This window comes from Malus sylvestris, chromosome 8 (genome assembly GCF_916048215.2).
Source record: "Malus sylvestris chromosome 8, drMalSylv7.2, whole genome shotgun sequence".
NCBI classification, from domain to species: Eukaryota; Viridiplantae; Streptophyta; class Magnoliopsida; order Rosales; family Rosaceae; genus Malus; species Malus sylvestris.
Genome location: NC_062267.1, coordinates 30,331,384 through 30,337,938, shown reverse-complemented (window position 1 = coordinate 30,337,938; position 6,555 = coordinate 30,331,384).

Genomic DNA, 6,555 nt, shown 5'->3' with positions numbered 1-6,555 from the left:
TAATTTCATACTTGTTTGTTTGTTTACAAAATTCTTTTTGCCTTTAGTTCTTTTTTTAATAGTTTTATAAATTATCTCATTATATCTATCGGGTGCTATCTTTTTGGATGTGTGGGTCACCAACATGTCATGTCAGCACACTAACAAAAAATTTAACATGACAGTATGGGCAAAGTAAGACACATACACTTAGGGGGTCAAGTGAGAAATTTTGAATTTCTTGGGACAATGAGAGGAAGGTTGAGTTTGAGGGGGCATTGGAGTAAATAAGCCATTTCAATTTTGATCATTGTCATCCTTGAATATGATTATCTAACATAAATATTGTTATTGCCATTTAATAATATGGTCTAGTGATAATTCTTATTTTACTTGTAAATGAGAAATCTTAGATCCAATTCTCAACAAATACAACTTCAAACCAAATTATTATGGTAGCACATTGTCATACTTGATCCATTATAACATCAAGGGTAAATTACATTTAACTACCCCAACTATGGATCGCACCATAATTTCATACCTCATATTTTAAACATTACAATGTCATACCTTAACTTATGAATTTGTTGCAATATCAGACCTTCGTTAATTAATCCGTCAAATTGGTTGTTAATGATGACGTGGCAAATGTAGGGTCCATATTTTTATGACGTAGAAGACCACGTAGATAAGAAAATAAAATTATAAAATAAAATCAATTTAAATTTTTTTTTGTCAAAATATTAAATAAAAATGAGTGGGGCCCACCCCAACCAAACCATCCATCCTCATACCATCTCGAAATGAGATGTCAAATCTTAAGTGGAATGTCATGTAGTCAAATTTGAAGGTAGGAGTAAGTTCCAATTGGATTGACATATGAGTTTTTATATGTCAAATTTGACATATGAAAAAATGTGATGTCTGTTGTAGGCCTATTTGATTGAACGATCTAGGATTGAGAGAGAGAGGGGGTCGACCACTATTAGAGAGAATAGAGATTGGCCAGGTTGTCTTAGGAACGGATTTGCTTGACTTCAATGTTCTGATGCTGCTGCTACTGGTGTGAGTAAAAGAACTTCGGCGCTATGTGCTTGGTGTTGTCTCCCTTGATGTATCCCTTCTTCAACTACTCGATACATGCTGCATTGTCTTCAAAGATCGTCGTAGGAAGGTCAACGACTGATGTAAGACCACTAGTGCTTCAAATATGTTCCATAACTTCTCTTAGCCAAAAGCACTTATGCGATGCTTCATGCAGGTGAGAATCTCAGCATGGTCAGATAGATATCCAGCATCTGCGTAACCAATAAGGCGAGAATCAATCCGAGGGCCATAGAGGGCGGCAACACTTGGAGATTTACGGGTATAAAATAAACCCAAATCCGTGGTACCTTTGAGGTAGTGGAAAATGTCTTTAACACCATTCCAGTGCCTGCGTGTGGGTGCATTGATGTATCTAGCCAATAGATTCACATCGAAGAGATGTCAGGTCTAGTGCACTGAGCCAAGTACAATAAAGCCCTAATTGCACTTAGGTAAGGAACTTCGGGTTCCAAAATCTCTTCCTTATCATCTTTTGGACGGAATGGATCTCGTTTAGCATCTAGAGTTTGAACGACCATGGGTGTACTCGAAGGCTTCGCTTTATGTTCATTAAAACGTCGTAACAGCTTTTGGGTGTAGTTTGATTCATGTACTAGGATTTCATCCGAACAATGCTCGATCTCCAGGCCGAGACAGTATCAACTTTTCTCAAGATCCTTCATCTCAAATTTCGATTTCAAGTGTGTAGCAATTTCCTTAAGCTCTGCGGGAGTCCCAATGAGGTTCATGTCATCGACATAAACTGCAACGATTGCAAATCTGGAATGTGACTTCTTTATGAACACGCATGGGCATAGTTCATGGTTCACATAACCCTGACTTGTCAAATATTCACTCATACAGTTATACCACATCTGCCCGGATTGTTTTAATTTGTAGAATGACTTCTTCAACCTAATTGAGAGAGTGTTCCGTGGTCTAGAACTATTTGAGCCAGTCAATGGAAGTCCTTCTGGAACTTTCATATAAATTTCCGTATCTAGATCCCCATAAAGATACGCGTTTTCCACGTCCATAAGCTGCATATTCAGTTTTTCGAAAACTACCAAACTGATTAGGTAGCGGAACGTTATAACGTCCATTATGGGGGAATATGTCTCCTCGTAATCAGATTAGGTAATGGAATGTTATAACGTCCATTATGGGGGAATACGTCTCCGCGTAATCAATCCCTAGACGCTGAGAGAAGCCTTACGCTACAATGCATGCTTTGTATCGCACTATTTCATTCTTCTCATTACGTTTCCTCATGAAAACCCAATTGTAGCCAACGAGCTTCACGCGTCGTGCTGTAAGAACGATAGGTCCAAATACCTTACGTTTCACGAGTGAATCGAGCTCAACCTGGATTGCTTGTTTCCAGTTTGACCAATCGGTTCTACGTTGGCATTCATCGAATGAACGTGGTTCAATGTCATCGCTAAGCATGATATCAGTAGCTACTGAGTACGAGAATGCATCGTCGATGATCATCTCATTCATATTCCAAACCTCATCTAATACTGTGTAGTGGACCGAAATTTCACGATTCTCGGGAGGCCGGCATGTTTCGTTTGAAGCATCACTGTAATCTAGAATAACCTCATGCGTTGGAACGGATGAGTGGGCAATGGTCAGATTCAAACTAAGGTTACTAGTTGGTGCCATTTTCCTTTTCTGGGGTTATGAATCATTTGAACTAAGGGGTCCGCTTCAGGGTCGGAGCAGATGATTGGCTAACCGCCAATGTACCTTGCCGCGTGGAGGGTGCAGCCTCCCCATCTTCGGGGACAGTCCAGCCTTCCTAAGCGGTTGTTGAAGTACACGGGGTACATCTATCTTTGCAGGTGTGTTTGCAGCGGGTATGTGTGATCTTGTCACCTTTGCTAGATCATTAAAAACATCATGCATACTTTGAGCAATGCTCTGAAGATCTATAATTTGACGCACTTCAGTTTCAAACTGGGCAGTGCAGGGATCTAAATGAGACATAATGAGAGCATACGACGACAATTCGTGGCGTTCTACAGGAACGTCAGCATGCTTATCTCCCCCTAACGACGGAAAAATTGTCTCATTAAAGTCACAATCCGCAAAACGTGCGGTAAAGAGATTTCCTGTCAAGAGTTCTAAGTAGCGAACAATTGATGGTGAATCATAACCAACATAGATTCCCATTTTTCTCTGAGGACCCATTTTGGTACGTAGCGACAGCGCTATGGCACATAAATGGCACACCCAAACACCCGTAAGTGTGAGACGTCAGACTCGTATCCAGTGACCAACTGTAAGGGTGAATATGGTTGGGTAGCGGTTGGCCTCAGATGGACCAACATAGCTACATGCAATATTGTATAGCCCTAGGCAGATACCGGCAGTTTGGTTCTCATAACGAAAGTTCAAGCTATTAATTGAATGCTCTTTATGAAAGCTTCTGCCAGGCCGTTTTGGGTTTGAACATAGGGCACATAATGTTCCACATTAATCCCTACTGACATGCAATAATCGTCAAAAGTCTGTGACGTAAACTCTCCAGCGTTATCCAGTCGGATCGACTTGATCGGATAATCAGGGTGGTGAGCCTTTAGCTTAATGATTTGAGCTAGAAGTTTAGCAAACGCGGCGTTGCGTATGGACAACAAGCAAACATGTGACCATCGTGTCGATGCATCAACCAACACCATAAAGTATCTAAATGGTCCGCATGTTGGTTGGATTGGTCCATAAATGTCCCCTTGAATCCTTTGAAGAAATTTAGGTGGGTCGTGAATAATCTTTGTATATAAGGGTTTAGTATTCAACTTCCCTAAAGAACACGATTTGCATGGTGGGAGTCCAACATAGGGATGTAACTTATGCCCGTGTGAAGATTTGAGGATACGGCACATCATGTCACGTCCAGGATGTCCCAAACGATCATGCCAAAGAAACAAAGTGTCCGGGAACTCAGGCATAGGGCCGGCCACACTGTGGGCTTCTATGTCGCGAATGGTTGTGATGTACAACCCACTCGGCAAGCGTTCCAACTTCTCGTGAATATGCTTCTGGCCATATACATACGAAGTGATACAAAGAAATTCAGAACCATGATCTTCAGTGGTTTCAAGATGATATTGATTATCTCGAATATCTGTAAAACTCAGCAACGTTCTTTCGGAACGTGGAGAATAGAGTGCCTCCTTAATGGTCAGAATTGTACCATTAGACAACATGATACGTGCCTTTCCGTATCCTTCAATCAGGTTGGATGAGCCTGAGAGAGTTGTCAAATAAGCTTTCTTGGGTATGAAGTTAGTAAAATGGTGTCGTTCAAGCAAAATGGTGTACGTGGTTGCACTATCTGCCAAACAACTAACTTCCCCATTAGACATACTTAGAAATAAATTGATTGAATTGGTCACATGTATAAATATAAGTCCATTTATTCAATTAAGCAATTCGAGAAAATAATATCCATTCAAATAACAATCCATAATTCAGAACAAACCAAAACCAAACAAATTATTCTAAATACTTAGAAAAATTGTTCAAAATTAAACCATAAACCTGGCAAAATAGGGGGGGTAGGGCCGGCCACTAGGGGTAAACACCCTAAATACATGTCTAATTTATTCATCCATAGATGTTGACGCCTTCTGGAAATCTAATATCTCCATTGATGTAGTTGCATCTTCTGGATGATCCACATGTGCAAAGTTAGACTCACGACGAGAATGATATTTGGCAATAGCCTCAGGGGAAGCCCAGATATGCATGACCAATGATCCCTTGATGTATAGTGATAACACATGTCCAGTTCAGTAGAAGCAGCCTGAACGAGAGCTTTGCCCTTTTTCTTGAAGTTTAGGACCTTAGGGGTTAATGGTGGACGCTGCTGGGTCAAATTTCTTCCTTTAAGTACGGCACTCTATTGACATTGGGCTCGTGGTTGGGCTTGCTACCCATTGCCACGGCCACGATGGTTCTTTCCTTGTTTATGGCTGCTAGAATAGGTCTCATGCGCTTCAGGTGCGACGTTCGAGCCATTGGGTCGAGCTTGATGATTCTTCATCAAAAGCTGATTCTGATTTTCAATGAAAAGTAAAACAGAGATCAAATCCGAAAACTTGGTGAATTTATATGCCCTATATTGTTGCTGCAGGACAATATTGGTGGCATGGAAGGTCGAATAGGTATTCTCTAGGAGATATGATTCGGTTAGTTCCACTTTGCAGAATTTCAACAGAGAACGGATTCTACAAACTTTAGAGTTATATTCATTCACGGACTTAAAGTTTTGGAAGCAAAGATGTTGCCAGTCGTGTTTTGCTTCAGGCAAGTATATGTCTTTCTGGTGATCGAAACGGTTGGCCAAAGCAAGCCAGAGGGTGCGTGGGTCCTCCTCAGCGAAATACTCAATCTGCAGTGCATCATGAATGTGTCTTCGGATGAAGATCATTGCAGTAGCCTTTTGAGCTTCGTCAACAGGTTTGTCAGCTATAGGTGCCTCGATGGTGGCTCTAATACCATTTGCAGTGAGATGAAGCTTCACGTCTTGAACCCACTTTAGATAGTTTTTTCCAAAGACTTCTAGAGCGGAGAAATCGAGCTTGTTCAAGTTCGACATGTCCCTAAAATGGAGGGAGAAAACGTGATTAGTCATATGGTAAGCCATAGACATATATCGTAGAACATACAAGTTCTATAGACATGTAGTGGTTTAATTTATGCATGAAAACTACGGGTTTCATGTGGTATGTTTTGAATGAAAACTTCAGGTTTCAAAGACACTAAATTTGAAACTACAGGTTCAATTTAGTTTTATGAACAATTAGTTCATAATGAAAGGTTCCTGCAAGAAACTCAGAATGCAATATACTAACTAAGTGTAGTGGATTTGAGGTTCTTCGGCAACTCAAGTGTGAGAGCTTCGTTACTACGAAATTATGTGACGATTCAAAGTATTAAAATAAATTATTGAATTGTTAATGTCCAAAAGTGATCTTCAAGTCAATAATTTTGGATTCATTATCATATTAATGGATTGCAGGTCACTTTTAATTAATTCAATAAATCGGGTCATACGGGGTCGATTGTAGAAGCTAAATAAATTTAACATACGAGTTAATTTATTTAGATGCTAAAATAATAGCATGTGGGTAAAAAAAAGCCCTAAAACATAATTGGGCTCGGGTTGGGTGCCTAAAGTAAGAGGCAAGGCCCAAAAAAGGCTTGGGTGGTGGTTGCAGGCCACGGGGTGGGCAGGAAAAGCCCTAGCTGCAGCTGGGTGTCATACTTGGGCTGAAGGAGTGCATGGGATAAGGCCCAGCAGAGGCTGGCCTTATGAGTGATACATGGGTGGACAAACCCAACCCCGTGGGCTGGCGTGTGCATGTGTATGGGAGCCCAACCGCATAGGCTGGCATCCTTTGTTGTGGGCCGCAAGGAAACAAGGCCCAATCAAGTGGGCTGGCACCAGAAGTAGCAGGTCTGCGGGTCTGGGTGTGT